The sequence below is a fragment of the Aythya ferina genome (genome assembly GCF_964211825.1).
Source record: "Aythya ferina genome assembly, chromosome: 4".
Classification (NCBI taxonomy): domain Eukaryota; kingdom Metazoa; phylum Chordata; class Aves; order Anseriformes; family Anatidae; genus Aythya; species Aythya ferina.
The window spans coordinates 47,261,865-47,278,935 of record NC_140300.1 but is presented as its reverse complement, the minus strand read 5'-3'; the positions used below and the strand labels follow the sequence as shown (position 1 = coordinate 47,278,935).

Genomic DNA, 17,071 nt, shown 5'->3' with positions numbered 1-17,071 from the left:
TGGAAAGAAAACTTTTGGCACATTAGGAAATGCAATCCTAGAAGAGATGATTAAAAATACTTTTCTGTGGAGGTTGGAGGCACAAACATCTGATAAAATCCCTTATGGACTTGGAAACATTCTCAGGACAAAAGCAGGAGAGCACAGTGACATTCACCTAAAATTAGGTGAATGTCACTGGGTAGTTATTACCGTTATTGAAGATCTCCTTTTGACTTGGAAATTCATGTGATTACCCTGCACAGAAACAGTGCCTCAGTAGCAAACAGCCAAAGGCTTGGCAAGACAGCTTGTTTAAAATAGAAAACTAGAGCTATTCTTAAATTTGAAAAATGACATGCACAAAGAACATTGCCTTTAACCCTCAGTTGATTCTGCTGGAAAGGCCTGGAGGTCTCATACATATTTTTGCCTTCCCAACTGTTGTCTAAGTAAGTCTTGCTTCAAACTGTGTTTCCTAGAGTACATTTTGCTCCATTTCAGGGAGCCTATGATAGCTGAAAGGATTTCTGACTGTGTAAAATGCCCTGGGGCTCAGGTCTTATGCAGAGCTGGACTATGGTCTAATCCATACTGTATGTTGCCAATGGTCCTCACCACAAGATAAGGCTTTTGTGAGTTCAAGATTTGCATCTGCTTCAACATTTATTAGAATACAGCATTTGTTTTTGGCTCTTTGTATGTCTACTTTCAAACAACCGATTCCAAGAAAAACACAGAAATGAAATTTACAGCCTTTAACAATAACTGTTAGCCATATGTAGTGCTAATTATGCTATCTTAAATCAGATATGGGATATACACACATTAGAAAGAAACAAATCAGCTATGCAAGTATATTAAACAATACTGATACGATGGCTTCTTATTAAATATATGCACTTCTGTGATCCTGCAGCCCTAACTGCAAATAAGCTTTTTTTTTTTTTTTTTTTTTTTTTTTTTTAAGAGAGTCATTACAGTCCTGCTGAATAAATATGCTAGAGGGCTGCCTTAGGCCACTTCCATATCACTCCTTTGTGATGCATAAATGCATTGTATTTCTTACACTATCATGAATTATTCATCAGACTTCTGCATGCACAAACCTATAGGTAACATGACACATTTCTTAACTGAAGTATAGGAAATACAAGGCTCTTTGTATGAGCAAACAGAACACAGAATCCTTTTATTAGTTCCCTGCTCTAAGATTTTTAAAGTTCTAATTAGTGAATAAGTTCAACTTTGAATTATGTTCTCCAAATGTATCTCATTTATATCAGCGATGATCTTCTGAAAATATCTTGGAAGTCTTCTAGGTATTTGGCTAGCATAGCAACCATTTGGTAAATGTCAAAGGGTGAACGCTACAACTGGGTCAGCAGGGCAGATAGCTGACATGACAGAGCAGAAAACAATGTAATATTTGTAGCTTCCCTCAAGTCCCCTCTACATATAGAGTTTTTTGTTTTGTTTCTTTTTTTTTTTTTTTTTTTTTCATTAAATCCTGTAATTCCTTTGCTGTTCTTGTATTCTACCAAAGTGCATAACAGTTTGTGGTGGGGACAACTCCATTCAAAAAAATTCATTTAAAAGAAAAATATTAGCAACTTTTCATACAGAGGTCACACTCTGTATGCAAAAATATGGAGCATTAAAATAATCAAAACAGAAATGCTTTTCACAAGTCAAAGTTTTCCTGTGTGTGGCTGGACACATCTGTTACAAATAAGAAGGTTCATAAATCATTGCAGACAAAAAAAAAAAAAGAAAAAAAAAAGAAAAAAAAAAAAAGAGCATTCTCAGATCTCTCAAAACAGTCATATAATCTCTTTTCATTTAGTGAAAGATATAAATTTTCAAAATTCAAGGTCACTACCTCTGCATTGATCCATGTTGTATGGGGACAAAACCCATAGTGGTGCCTTATGCATGTCGCTTTCAAGCCTCTGTTTAGCTACTTTCACTTTTAAGGACCTAGACAACTTGGTAGAAAAAATTTAAACAAGTGGGAGGGATAATGGGACAATACTTCAGAACTGAAACAGAGGAGTCTTTCTCACATTGGTAATGCGCTGCGATCATGCTTCTACCTTTCACTTTTACAAAGCAGAAAATAAGTTTATCAACATAAGATACATACTTGAGTTTATACAAATTACATGGATTGAAAACTTGCTTATTACAATGCTTAGCTAGTGTTCAACTTAAAGAACAGTTTTGGGAGCATCTTGACCCTATGTACTTAAGGGTAGTGATGCAAAAACTCTGTAATTATTTCAGTTCTTGGGTTACTTATGGGCTCTTTTCATCTCAGCAGAGCTTTTTGTTGCTGTCCTTCCCAGGACCTAGCTGTGCATAGTGAAGTGAAGCAGACAGTATTAAGCCAGGATCAGTTTTTTTAAGGGTACACACTAGCTGTTCCTGAAATCCCATTCTGTCTTACTATAGTGTATTAACAGCATTGCAAATGATGTGAGAACACAGGAAATTCTGCTGTAGCAGCACTGACACATTGAGTAGCTGCAATTTTGAAGGCACTAAAACCCGTGTGATCAGCTAGAAAGAAATTAAATTGATTATCTGAAACTAATCCTAAGTGCTATTGCACATTGGTCTATGAAGGAAGACCTGCCTGAAAGCCTGCTGAGGCTGACAGAGATTGGCATTCAGCAAACTTGGATGAGGGCCGCTGAGAAAAACAGAAAATAACCAATTCTTGATTTTGCTTTGAGCCATTCTGGAGGACGTATTCCGATCTGTGAGAAAATTCTGTCTCTTCTGCAAGATATCAGGTGGTATAGGATGTCAAGCACTATAGGGGCTCCACGTGTAGTGTCCACAGGCTGCATTGCTATCATTCTCAATCCACTTTGAAAAAGCAAACTTGCCTAAAACATTGACACATTGACCTCTGTTCTAAAGGAAATGACGTACAAAGAAGGAAACTTTTGGAAAAGTTCATTACAAATTGGTTATCAGGTAATTCTGGCCTGGTAGGTATACTGGTATGTTTTGTCACAACATTTCTGAGAACGAAGCCTACAGTGTAGGCTTCAAGATACGGGAACAATTCCAGGTTTGTGGGGTATGGAAAATTCCAGGCAGTAGTATTACCTGGACACATTTATCTAAGCTCAGTAGATTATATGCCGTGCAGACCTCTAGTTCCACAGAATCTTAATGTAACATATACTTCATGCAACAAAAATTGTGCAAGAGATTTGTAGAAGGAAGGCCTTACAGCCTGTTGACAAAAACAGGTGTTTTTGTCAGGTAAGGCTGTGGTAAGCACGTTGGAAGAGAAATCAGGAGGAATTTAATATATTTAAGTCTTCCCTGTCTACCTAAAGAAACCAAACCTGATGAAAGAATAAGATAAAGAAACAAAACTGATGGCAGAGATTGCCCCCATGTGCAATGCTGGCACTGCGAGCAAAGGCTGAAAAATATAGTCACAGCACAGGTAAGGAGTGAGCATGGTAAACATCTGAGCAAGTGAATCTGTGTTGTTTACTGCATTTTGTTTCATTTCCCTAAACTATCCTGTTGCAATACAAGTCCTACATACTTGACCCTCTATAGCTTGCTTGAATTCTGGAACTTTAAAAAACAAATTATTCCATAAAACAAATTATACCATGCATCTTCAAACATGATTCAGAAATGTCAGCAATCAGCACTGAAATATATTTATTGAATATCTTCAGTCTACCTATAAGGTATGCAGTGAATTTAATCTCAATATTTCATATTTGGTAATAGCTAAAGGTGATTTTAAAAATCATTTACTGATCACGAACTAAATATTTTCAGAAGACAGTGCCTCAGAATAAGCTCTATCTGCACTGAACGCGCCATCCACTGGTCCAAGTGCAACCTCTGACAAAAAGGTAGAAGTGTTACAGAAGAGTGAACTCACTTTTTGCTGATGAATGAATAATAGTTGCTGCTGATATTTCTGTGATTTATGCGGAAGTCCTTTAGTTGTTGACTGTAACCTGTCAATACCATTCAAGAGAGAGAGACTGGAAATTATTTTAGAACTTTAAGGTGCTCTTTTTAGAGAAACGTGACTAGTACAGGAAATGACAAGGTTGCCTCTGAAGTAATCAAAGCATACCAGTGCTATCTACAGGTAATTTGTCTTGCTATGACAATGAAGAATGTGTTTTTGTTACCCAAGATTCTATAACTAACCTTGATACATCTTGGTTGAGACTGAGATTTATGTAATGCCAATAATATACTAGCTTATCTCTCAGATGAAGAAACAAAAAATGGCAGATAAAAATGTTTTCCTTTGTGGCCAGTGGTGTCTTAAATCAAAGATTCACCAAAGTGTCTCAGTTTCCTAACTGTATAACTGAGGGAATAATCCATTACTCTGAAGACTTTTGTAAAGCTACAACAGAAGCATACAAAAACGTAGGATATAGGAAGATTAACATTACATTGTTTGAATTCTCAAATGTTAGCTCTTGGACACCCATTTGTTTACAAATTAATGGAAAATGAAAATGACAACCTGTCCATACTGATAATGCCTCCCATTTTTGAATTGCCCATATCGAATGATACCACAAAAAGATGTCAGAGTAGTTATGACAGGCTATGAAATAAGATTGCTCATTTTTTTCAAAGAGTTTCAGAATGCAAGGACTGCTTGATTATATTGACAATTAATAAAGACACTGAATATATTTGTATACTTCATTATGGCTTTATACAATAGGAATAATTCCATTGCAAAAAGTTAATGCTTTGAGAGGTCCAACTTGTTTTTAACGTTTTGATGGTAGATACAACAGTTTCCAGATCTTGAACATAAGAATACACGGATTACTAGTAGCCTTAATTTAAAAAGTCATGTGGTTTACATTATTAGAGTGAAAGAGCCATTAATCTCACATTTATGTTCCGAAATGTTTTCAAAGTAGATAGGAAGGAAGTTTTATGATATCTTCATAGGAAGCTGATGAGGTCAGATTCCTTAAGAATATGTTAGGGAAGCTGGCAGAAATTAGGCAAGTGGCCAACGTCAGGTCTACGTTTGATCAAAGTGGTGTAACTGCAGGAGAGTATTATATTGGCCAATCAACAGTTTTAGGCCACGTTGCTTGGAAAATTATTGAGGATATAATGTTATGAAACCTGTAACTAAATACATTTTGCACAAAGTTTTTTTTGAGACATACCCAATCAGGCAGCAAATGAATGCTTACAGTACACAAACTACTGTCCTAAATCTGGACACCACTGCAGTGTTTCCTATTCTGGTGTGTCTGGAAAGACTAAGAGGAGGCACGAAGCGTATTCAGATTGTGTCCAAGCATATACACAGGATAGAAGCCCTGGCTTTTCTATTTTACGATCACTGTTCATTTAATCGGACACCAGGAAAATACTCTGAAAGCAGTTCAGACCCTAGAAATAGACACCTGTGAAAGAAAAGATAGAAACATAATTTAAAATTGCACTCATTTTATCCACTCCTTTGTCCCCTTCACTTTCAGCCCCCAAATAATCTTTTGTTTAAAAGTCTCGATGTTATTTTTAGATGCTTATGGTAAGACTTTAAAATATGCTTTTTTCCCCCTTCAGCTAGCACATAAGAGCTGCAAGAAATTTTCTTCATGTACTACTGTCAGGCCCAGCAGGAGGCTGAATTGCTGATAAGCAATCTTCCCTATCAGACGTAATTCATCTTTTAACTACTAGAAAGAACTACTGATGGATTGACATGAGAAGAAAAAGCAAGAGCATGAACTATTAAATACTGAATTAGGAGCCTATAAGTATGAACTAACTTTGACAAGTACTGAAAATTCATAAGAAAAAACAACCCTTCCTCATGAATTGTATCTTAAGAGCTCACCTGCCTATGAAGATGATACATTTTTCATCGTGTTTATGAAATTTTCATAGTATTACTTTGCCAGGTCAGAACACTGCCTGAGAAACTGCCTGTAAGGCTTTAAATACAGCTAACTTGCATGCAAGCCATTAGTGGAGGCAGGACAGCACTGATAATTGTATTGCAGATACATTTGGAGGCAGCCTAATAGCCTGCTAAGGCACCTGTGAGAGTGCCTTAGGAGAGGAATGGTGAACTTGTGATGCTGACTGAGAACTGATACAGAGCTCCCTGTGGCACTTCCATGGACAAAATAAGCACCCGCATAAGGCAATAAGTTGGTGTTAGCCTTCCGACTGTTCTGCTTTCCTGAAGCTGTGGAAAGTTATGAAGGCAGAAAGCCCTGGATTTGTGAGTGCTTGCATTTTGATGGATAAGCTTCTTGTCCATGGAAACCATAAAAGCAATTACTTCAGAGAAAAAAAAAAAAAAAAAAGAAAAGCTGTCAGGATAGAGTCCTGCTGTAGGAAAAACTATACCAAGATTGTAAGAAGGGAAATAAATAAAGGGAAAAAGGGAAATAAAGGGAAAGGAGATGAAGAATGAAAACATTTTATTTGAATGTTCTCCTCTTCTCAAACCATCTTCACCATCTTCTCCTCACCTCAAACATCACCTCAAAGTAGCCTTTCCTGATTCTTCAGTAGTGGTTTCAGCCTTACTGTCCATGACCATGTAGCTAACCAGTACTGCTACTGACTTAAATGGTAAAAATGAAAGAATTAAGAGAGTAGCTTTTGTATTGAGTGTATGAGGCCTGTGAAGCAGAGCCTGTGACCCTGCCTCCTGGGCTCACACTTAGGAGGCTGCCAACAACTTACTATTTTTCTGTCAGCTAGTTCCCAGGGTGTGGCCCACCCTTAATATAGGGCCCAGCTTTTGGATCTGAGCTCTAGGGACTGATGTAGCTCTTTTAGGCACGCATAAGGAAGAGAAAGCTTCGTTTTGCAAGATCCCAAGACTATGTTTAGATACTGAATGACTGCTGCCATATGACAGCACATTCATTGTCTGTGAGTGATGACTGAAAAAGACAGATCTGGAAATATTCATTTACTCATGGAAACACAGAATGTCCTTTTAAAAAAGGTGTTCTGCTGTGGTGGTGACATTTTAAGCCTTCATTGTATTCAGTAGTGGCCACAACGACAAGTGTCACAAACCCTAACACACTAAAGGCAACTTACAAACTTAATGCAATAATTCACAATTGATATAGCCGTTGAATAAATGCTTCTGTTCTTTATTCTTCATAAGTGCATGTGAAGTAAAGGAGCTGTTAAATAGTCACTGAACAGCCATCAGAAGAGATGCTCTGGGTCTGTAATAGTGTTGTTATTCTATTCAGATTAATTTCATTTGTATATCCTATGGTAATTCAGCAACTTACATTAGTTTCCTTTTGTATGAGAGCAAGGAGATTTTCAATCAAATGCATCTTTTCAAACATCTTCAAACCCCATGGCTTGCCAACACAGATAAGAACTTCAGTTGATTTTTTTTAAAAAAATATAAACAAGCCATTGTAGATTAAAAATAACATGCTGAAACTTGTGGTTGATAATTGAGTGTACAAATTATCAGACTAAATTACTATTATTTCTATTAGAAGAGCTTAGTAAGAAGGACTATTCCATAAGTTCTCTTACTTAAGCTCTTTTACTAATATCAGGAAGTGGAGACTCAAAAATCAAAATATTTCTCTGAAAAATGAATTAACATCTTTGATCTTTGATTTTGATATCTATTATCAGCTGAATTTGGCTATCAGAAGCCAGGCTGGAGAGCCAACATGAGTTCTGCTAAAAAGGATGAGAAATTTCTCATGATCATTGCAACATTTTTGTAATTGTCTCTTAAATAACATGTGCAAAGTCATCATAGCTGCTTTATGTAATATCACAGAGGACCTAGTCTGAAAACTATATGCAATTAGGGCGGCATAAACTGAATTGCATTCTTTATTTGCCAAGCTACTAAGGTGGAATGAGAATCATCTTGTCATAAAAAGGAAACTGGGGGTAAAAACACTCATCTAACAAATAATAGTTATTAATAAAGTGAAGTAGTGGTTTCTGCTGTGACACTTTCAGAGCTATTTCTTCATGGAATTGAAACGTGTGGGCTGAACTGAGGAAAACTTCAGTATTTTTAACTATTAGAGACATTCAGGTCTTAACACATACAAAAATGCCATGATGTTGAAGAGAATATTAAGCTTAAGGAAAAGGAAACATGTTCATTCACATCCCTCCTAAGGAAGCTGTGCTATAATTGCAAATCATTACAAGAGTTGAGCCCAAAATAGTACTGACAATTGAAGTGTCTACTAGCATCACTTCTTCCCTTGAGCATGCAAAGGCTCTGAATGCCACATAAAGCAGGGCACTGAAAATAAACTTTAACCATGGGATTTTGTGAGCTTTCATCTATTCTTGTTTTGTTCCTGGCAAAACTTTAAAGAATTGACTAGTTCATGTCCACATTTAAATGTGGATTAATAGGAAAAACGTGCAGGGACTTTGATTGCATAATTAAAAATAATGTGCATCTTATCAGTGAAATACTGTTTGTGCACATTTTGTGGTGGAGAAGGTACAGTGATTTCCTGCTGGTGCTTTCATTTTTTCCCAATAGCCAGTATGAAGGCTAGTTTGAGAAAGGTCAAATACTTGCTAAAGCTTTGTATTTGTGTACGCACATTTGGATCACCATGCATTGCACTGTTGATTTACCATATAGAATGCATAGGTAAGTTCAGCTTTAATGCAGTATGTGATGTGATTATAGCAATGTCATATTTGCACAGATCATCCTTTCCTGAAGCAATAAAAATAAATGCTTCTGAGGGTTCTCAAACATTGCTCAAAGCTTTTTTGATGCATTCTTACAGTTGCCTTGGAAACCAACTGTATGTCATAAAATTCACCAAATCTACTCTCTTCATTCACTTAAATATCACTGAGTGATTGCTACTCCATTGGTACCAAGAACCAGAAGTTTCAAGTATACTTCAGTACAGAATGTATTCCTGATGTGGACTTTTCATTGGAAAACATGGATGCTTCCACTGAAAGTGGCACATGAGTGTTATGGGAGTTATCTATGAGCCAGTACTCTTGACCTTATCTCCAATGTATCTGTCAGCAAGACAGAAAGGATACTAACATTAGGAATACCCTGTTTATACGTAAATTTGTTTCCCAAGTGGAAAAGCAAACAGGAGCAGTCTTGAAAAGGCAGGAAACAATTCATTGCTAAGAAGTACTCTGAAAAAAGAATTTAAGATCTAAACTTGAACTAATGTTCTCTCTTGCTTGCTAAAAATTAGAGGACTACAAAGGATTTTGTATTTCATTAAAAGAACTACCTTGCCCAAGAAAAACAATGAACTTCCAAAAAGCTCACGTGGACTCAAAAACATGTAGCTATTGGGTAGTATCACAGAAAAAAAAGGTCCCCAAGCAGAAATCATACATTTATAAAAGTATTTTTCTATGAAAGACTCATTTAAGAGTAGTAGTAACTGTAAAACCCTTTTAATTACAGATATACCTCACTAATAAGACAGTTAGCTTAAAAGTCAGAAATGATGAGCAGCTGCTATTAGTTTCTCAAGTGTATTTTAAAAGGAGTGTTAAAGAGAAGTCTCTTTAAGATTCTATCTAAAAGATATTTTCATTATATATTGTAGCAAAAAAGATTTGGTTTTTAATTTGGAAGAATTTCCCTGTTCATACTAAGAAGTTCAACTCTGACCAACATGGAAGCCACCTATAGAAGTAACTGCTTAAAAATCCTATCAATATTAAAATATTTCAGCAAGAACAGATTTTGCTTTTATTAGCTGTTTCAGAAAGTTATAAGATGGCTTTTCATATCAAGTCAATTAAACAGAAAAAATAAGTAATTCATAAGCCTCAGCTTGTCTTTTTTTTTTTTTTTTTTTGTAAAGATTAGACAGTAGCTTCTAAGTAGTTCAAAATACATAATAAGGCAATGCATTTCTTAGCTGTTTCAGGCCTTCTTGCACATTTCCATGACACAATGTCTGTAAGTACAATGGCATAATGCCCACTGGGGAAAAGATTGGAATGCTATTTGTTCCCAAAACCGCATTTCCTTGTAAGGGAACAGTCTTAACTTGGCAAACAGTTTGCAACCTTTCACTACATTCAGATAAAATCAAGGTTGTCTCTTTTATTATTGCTACTTTTTTCCTCTTAACCAGAGGAGAAAAACATCTTTGGTTGGTAATGCTGAATACGAAATAGATTCTTCCTTTCACAAACCCTATAAAGTTAATTCATAATTGTTAACAAACAAACCATGTAAAGAGTGTGACTTGAGTGCTGTAAGCTACATTGGTACATTTGAAGAACTGCAGCTATAGGGAAACATACAGTCTACTAATGGGTGTTACTCTATATACATATTTACAGGATAATATAAACGATACTTAATTGCTTAGTCTGACAAAGTATTTTTGATTTGCTGCAGCTGACTAGCATTTCTTTTAGAACAGCAATTCCAGAAATAATGGACTTGCAGAAAAGGGCTGAAAAGTTGTATACTGCATTGATTGATATTGCCTCTGAATTAAGACCCAAAGCAACTGTTCAAACGTTTAACGAATGTTTGACATTATGCTCCTTGAGCACTATTCCCAAGGCCTAGATTAAGTCATAACATAACATGAAACATTGTCTTGTTTCTTTGGAGGTTAGGAGCTTTGGTAACTTCAACAAAATAATTTAACTAGACTTTTTTTAAACACCACCCCTTAGTCTCTTTTCATGAAGTGCTCCTTTCTTCATGGAAAAGGGCTAAGATTCCAGTGAGGAGGAAAGAAAAATGATGGAAAATGCTTTGTATTGTTTGAGAAGCAATAGATCAAATAACTGGAACGAGGGGAAGATTAACCCAAAAGGGAACAGCATTAAGGAGCAGAATAAAGACCCGTGAAAAAAATATGAGATTGGAAAGCTAAAGAATAAGTTTGGGAAATAAAACTGAAGGGGAGAAAAGGCTCCCAACAGAGTTGAACTGAGCAATGAAAAGCTGAAGTCTCAGTTGCCAGAAACATGAATGATGCTCCTGTGGAGCAGAAAAACAAGCCTGGGCTCATACCTAGCCTCCTGGCTCAGGTCTTACTCCTGCTGCCCATTTCTGTCCACCCTTTCTGCCCATTTCATAGGCCTACACTTTTTCTTAGGCTACGTAAACTAAAGACTCCATTTTTACCTATTGAGAAGGCAATTAACATAAAACTCATGAAATAAAAACCACCCAGACACAAGATTTGATATTCCATGGATTCACCTGTCTTCAATGGTGAAAGCTGAGCCTGAACACTTTTCTGCATACACTTGAGCAGTACAGTAGTGCAGTAGGCTACAGTAATCTGCGTTCCAAGTCTGAAGTGAGTACGTACAGATTTAAAAGCTTTCTGTGGAACTGAGTTTGGATTATCTTTGTGTTGTTTCAATATCTGCCTGTACGCTAATGCACAAATTCCATCCCCATGAAGCAAGCAAAGTCTTCAAACATTTCAAGGTCTGCAAACAGTCACTCCTGTACCTTGCATGTCCTTAGTTTACAGCTGCACACACATAAAAATAGCCTCTGAGAAGTTTGCCTGATGAATCAGTTCAATGAAAGAATAATTTACAAAGCCCCATACAAAACCTATATTATCCATTTTTTCCGAATAAAGAAAAAACAAATCTTTAGGAAACATCTGGCTTCCCAGAATCTGTAGGAAGTCTATGGTTAACTCCCTCTTCAGTAGCTTAAGTAGTATTTTGTTACCTTGAAATAGGAGCATTTTGATAAAGCACTAGAAATCATCTGGACCAGAAAACCTGCAGTGATGGATAAACATTTCTGGAAAAATGCCTGTGTTTACTCAGTGTGCCTAAATCTGCTGCAGTGGAGAAAATAGGGTGCTACATAAATGTGATGATACCGAACAGCATGAACTGATACTGAATGTGAAACAGGCATCAACCAGGCAAGTAGCACAAGTCACAGCTTAGTCTGTCAAGAGATAACATTTGAACTCAATCCTACTCAGTTATATATAATTTACACAAAATTAAGTATAGGCATATAATATGGTGGAAATAGAGTGGGGATGGAAGAGAATTTATTTCCATCCAGAAAGCAGTAGCAGCAAATAACCCACTTTAAATTTGTATTTCATGAGCTTGAGAAAACACGGGCTTCTTTGGTTAGGCCGCTGAACCATAGAAGAAGACCCCAGAGACACCTACCACATGGATGCCTACCTACATTTGTCAAATGTGGGACAGACTACAAACAGAACTCAGTTCTAAGATGTTTGCTGCCACCTAGTGTCTTTATTTTTGCTTCCCACCTGTAAAAATGACCATTTTAGCTGACAAATTGGTTTAGAAGATAAACTAAGGACATATCATAGAATCATAGAATCATAGAATATCCTGAGTTGGAAGGGACCCTTAAGGATCATCAAGTCCAACTCTTGACACCGCACAGGTCTACCCAAAAGTTCAGACCATGTGCCTAAGTTCACAGTCCAATCTCTTCTTAAATTCAGACAGGCTCGGTGCAGTGACCACTTCCCTGGGGAGCCTGTTCCAGTGTGCAACCACCCTCTCTGTGAAGAACCCCCTCCTGACGTCCAGCCTAAATTTCCCCTGCCTCAGCTTAACCCCGTTCCTGCGGGTCCTGTCACTAGTGTTAATGGAGAAAAGGTCTCCTGCCTCTCAACACCCCCTTACGAGGAAGTTGTAGACTGTGATGAGGTCTCCCCTCAGCCTCCTCTTCTCCAGGCTGAACAGGCCCAGTGACCTCAGCCGTTCCTCGTACGTCTTCCCCTCCAGGCCTTTCACCATCTTCGTAGCCCTCCTCTGGACACTTTCCAACAGTTTCAAGTCCTTTTTATACTGTGGTGCCCAGAACTGCACACAGTACTCGAGGTGAGGCCGCACCAGCGCAGAGTAGAGCGGGACAATCACCTCCCTTGACCTACTAGCGATGCCATGCTTGATGCACCCCAGGACACGATTGGCCCTCCTGGCTGCCAGGGCACATTGCTGGCTCATATTCAACTTGCTGTCTACCACGACCCCCAGATCCCTCTCTTCTAGGCTGCTCTCCAGCGTCTCATCGCCCAGTCTGTACATGCAGCCAGGGTTTCCCCGTCCCAGGTGCAGGACCCGGCACTTGCTCTTATTGAACTTCATGCGGTTGGTGATCGCCCAGCTCTCCAACCTGTCCAGATCCCTCTGTAAGGCCTTTACGCCCTCATTTGAGTCCACAACTCCTCCAAGTTTGGTGTCATCAGCAAACTTGCTCAAAATACCCTCTATTCCTACATCCAGATCGTTTATAAAAATATTGAAAAGTACCGGCCCTAAAATGGAGCCTTGAGGGACCCCACTGGTGACCGCCCGCCAGCCTGACGCAGCCCCATTTACCATAACCCTTTGGGCCCTGCCCGTTAGCCAATTGCTCACCCATCGTATGATGTTTTTATTTAGCTGTATGGTGGACATTTTGTCCAGTAGGATCCTATGGGAAACCGTGTCAAAAGCCTTGCTGAAGTCCAAAAAAATCACATCAGCTGGTTTCCCTTGGTCCACCATACGGGTGATCTTATCATAAAAGGAAATCAGGTTAGTTAGGCAGGACCTACCCTTCACAAACCCATGCTGGCTGGGACCAATGACTGCTTTGTCCCCCAGGTGCGCCTCAATAAGTCAATGTGCAATATATGCACATTATTCTGCAGCAGACGCTGCAGAAGAAGATTAACTGAATGATGCTTTATATAAGTTCAGGAGCTTACTTGTTGTTACAGCAGGTCCTTTGAACGTGGTAACTGCAGGACCCTAATATTGAGTTTTGGCTTATTTCAGTGCACTAAGAAATACCATTTACTGTGGACTGGAAATGGATGTTAGAATGCAGTTTTTGTTTGTTTGTTTTCTGGTTATTTTAAACAGGACTATTGGAAAAATATCTGTCATTTGGGAGCATCCCAAGATCTGGGGGACATGCAAATAGCAAACACCAAATATACTGCCTACTGGTTAAACTGAAATGAGGCTGTCTTGTCAGAAGACATTTTTAAATTTTAAGTTCACCTACTGTGATTAGTTTTGTTCATAAAACTCGAGGTACATCCCTCACATTCTGCTCTACAGTGTACTGTCTCTGCCTGTTGACTGACTACAAGCCATCCAGTCACACCAAAACTTTTGGAGATGGAAAATGCCTGACACCTTTCCCACCATATAACCAGTTCACTATTTGGCAGCTATCAAGTCCTTTTTGGACATGTATCAACATCTATTCCTGGAAAGTAAGAACAGACCACTATATGGAAGAGAACCCCTTTTACATCTAGATTAATTTTTGACTCAGGTCCCTAGCTAAAAAGATACAGTGGAGATGCTTAGCAAAACATTAAATATTTTTGTTAGGCAAAAGAAATAGCCTAATTTTTAGAAGCAGTTTTCTATCTTTTCAGAAGAGTCCATTAAATATATTTTTTCAGTTACCCTGATAGTAACAGCTTTCCTGCTACAGTAGAAGACCAGACAATGTCCATAAATTTTAATTCCCATTATAAAGATTGGAATTATAAATCTTAAACCTTTCCAGACTCAAGTTTTGTATAAAAAGTTTTTGCTATTGGCAACTAATCTGAAGACTATAGATGTAACAATACACTTCATCACAACAGTATAAATCTAAAATATTTGGACTAAGAATTTTTCTGCAAAGTATTTTTGGTATCCAATAAAATGATTAATAATTTGGTATTACTATGCCAGAAGAGTCACTAAAGTAACCTTATTTTAAATTCAATGATTATGAAGTGAGCACAATAATCTGTCAGTACAATGGTGCTCAGGTGTGTATGTGATTACCATAACTGTAACAATTCAGAACCAATCCTTCGATGTGCATCCTGGGATAAAGTACTTGACAAGGATGTTTGCAGCAGGAAAATGAGAGTGCCTGTGGAATTTACCTATACAATGTGCTACTGACAGAATAAGCATACCCTTTATTTATATTGCTATTCAAGCTCAATTAAAGATTTGAAAAAAAAAATCTGCATTTGGGGAGCAGTCTTTCCTACTGAAACCTTTTCAGCTTTTATTTGTGCCTCACCAGCCATGTTGAGCCAGGGCTTGGTCTGCAATGTAACTGAAACCATCCCTGAAAGTCTGGATCAGGGCAGACTAAGTTGACCAGTTGATGCAGGCAAAGCCACATGAATGGTATTTTAAAACTGTAGCCAGAAGTCATTCTCCTGTAAACACCCATCAACTCTGTCAAAATCACACATCTACATATAAAGAATCATGCAGAATCACAGAATTTCTAGGTTGGAAGAGACCTCAAGATCATCGAGTCCAACCTCTGACCTAACACTAACAGTCCCCACTAAACCATATCCCTAAGCTCTACATCTAAACGTCTCTTAAGAACTCAGCCCTGATGCAAGCTCCCAGCACCAAGGTGAGGCCATTTAACAGGAGAAGATGTTTTGGAGACTGGGGGATAACCCAGGTGCTAACCCGAATTAGAGGTTAGATTTTTTTTTTTTTTTTCTTCTTCTTCTTGATTTATAAGTTTTGGGCCTGCCTAGCATAATTACTTGCTAAATATAGTTCATTACAAATCTCAAGCATCTGCTTCTAATCAGCTGTGAACACCAACATGCCCCTTTATGTTAGGCTCTCTTTAGGGTATTTAAGTCTGCTGAAAAAAACGTGCCTTGAAAGCACAGTTACTTCTTCACATAAGAATCACTCAAATGTTGGGGAAAACAGTCTTAGTCCCCAGACCTATTAGTACTGGTCTGATGACCAACAGCGATACTCAACTTCATATTTTTGCTTTCAATTTCTGGTACAATTGCAGAGAGGACAGTAATTTTTAAATCTTTCCCTGTAAGACTTTTACTTGACCCTTATTATTTGATCATAATATTACAAAATACTATTGAAAATACAAAATGCAGAGGAAAATTGAAGGTTGTAGTTTCAAAATGCAAAGCATTTAATAACCTCCCTTATCATTTATCACTCCCGTGAGTATACATACTCATTTTCATCTCTGACCTCCTTTCTTCTAGTTATGTCCTTGTGCATACTTTCTCTGCCATCCCCTTTTCCTGTTTTTTATTTGACTCACCTCACACAGCAGAAAGCTGCATATTTGGTCTGCATGTGGCTGTATTGACCTGAAGTTCATTGGTTTTGTGCTAGTCAGACACTTCACATCTGGAATGAAAAAAAAGTGGGAAGGACATTGTTATATCGTTATTTGTAACATTTAGCCCACCTGGCAGTTTCTCAGAAGATGGCTTCTAGACTGAAAAATGCACTGAATGCCTAGTTGATTCACCCTGTTAAATTTAATTTATTGGAATATGCTTTTTTTTTTTTTTTTTTTTTTTGCGCGATCAGCTCTTACTTAACTTATCCAGGTGTCTGTTTTGAGCTGCTCTGGAAGTACAGATTCTCTCACTTATTTTTAGGAAAACACTTACCCTGCATTTAATAAATCTCTGCACTAGAAATATATAAGCATATAACTAACAGGATACAAGCCTGTGCTCTGCCTTGCTAACTCAACCTTAATCAGGATTTTTCATTAAAATAACCTGCAACCTCACATTTAGGAAAAAATTACTACTCTGAACATCATCCTTGAACTACAGGGTGCATTTCACTGTTAGTACTTTTGGTACAAGAGCATTTTAACCTCTTTTGGAACGCATCACTTGCATGACAATAAGTCGCCTCAGCTTTCTTTATGGTGGAAAGTATTTCAAGCATTCAAAGTGATGCCCTGGAAAAGAATATCCATTGCAAGCTGGTGGGTGCAGGAAAGGCATATGCTCCAGATCATCGAGACAAACCACATCCACTAGCCACAGAATGGCAGCCTTACTTTGTGGCTGCAGGTGGAGTCAGGACTGGCATCCCGTAGCTCCTAGAGCAGGTTTCTAATGAGGTGGCAGTTGTCATAGAACCAGCTAGGTTGGAAAAGACCACCCTCTCTGAAGAAATTCTCACTAATACCCAATCTAAACCTTACTTGGTGCAATTTGAGACCATTTCCTCCTTTTCTATCAGCTACCAACTGAGGAAAAAAAGACTGACA

General features: G+C 37.9%; 1 long non-coding RNA gene across 2 annotated transcripts in view; it reads right to left on the bottom strand.

Annotated features, from left to right (window-relative positions):
• Positions 1-17,071, bottom strand: part of LOC311436585 — a 58,513-nt gene that overhangs the window by 36,704 nt on the left and 4,738 nt on the right. For both annotated transcript variants that reach the window (XR_014692952.1, XR_014692953.1), the window contains exon 2: positions 16,097-16,185. This is a non-coding gene — a long non-coding RNA (uncharacterized lncRNA). The remainder of the gene's footprint in view (positions 1-16,096; positions 16,186-17,071) is intronic.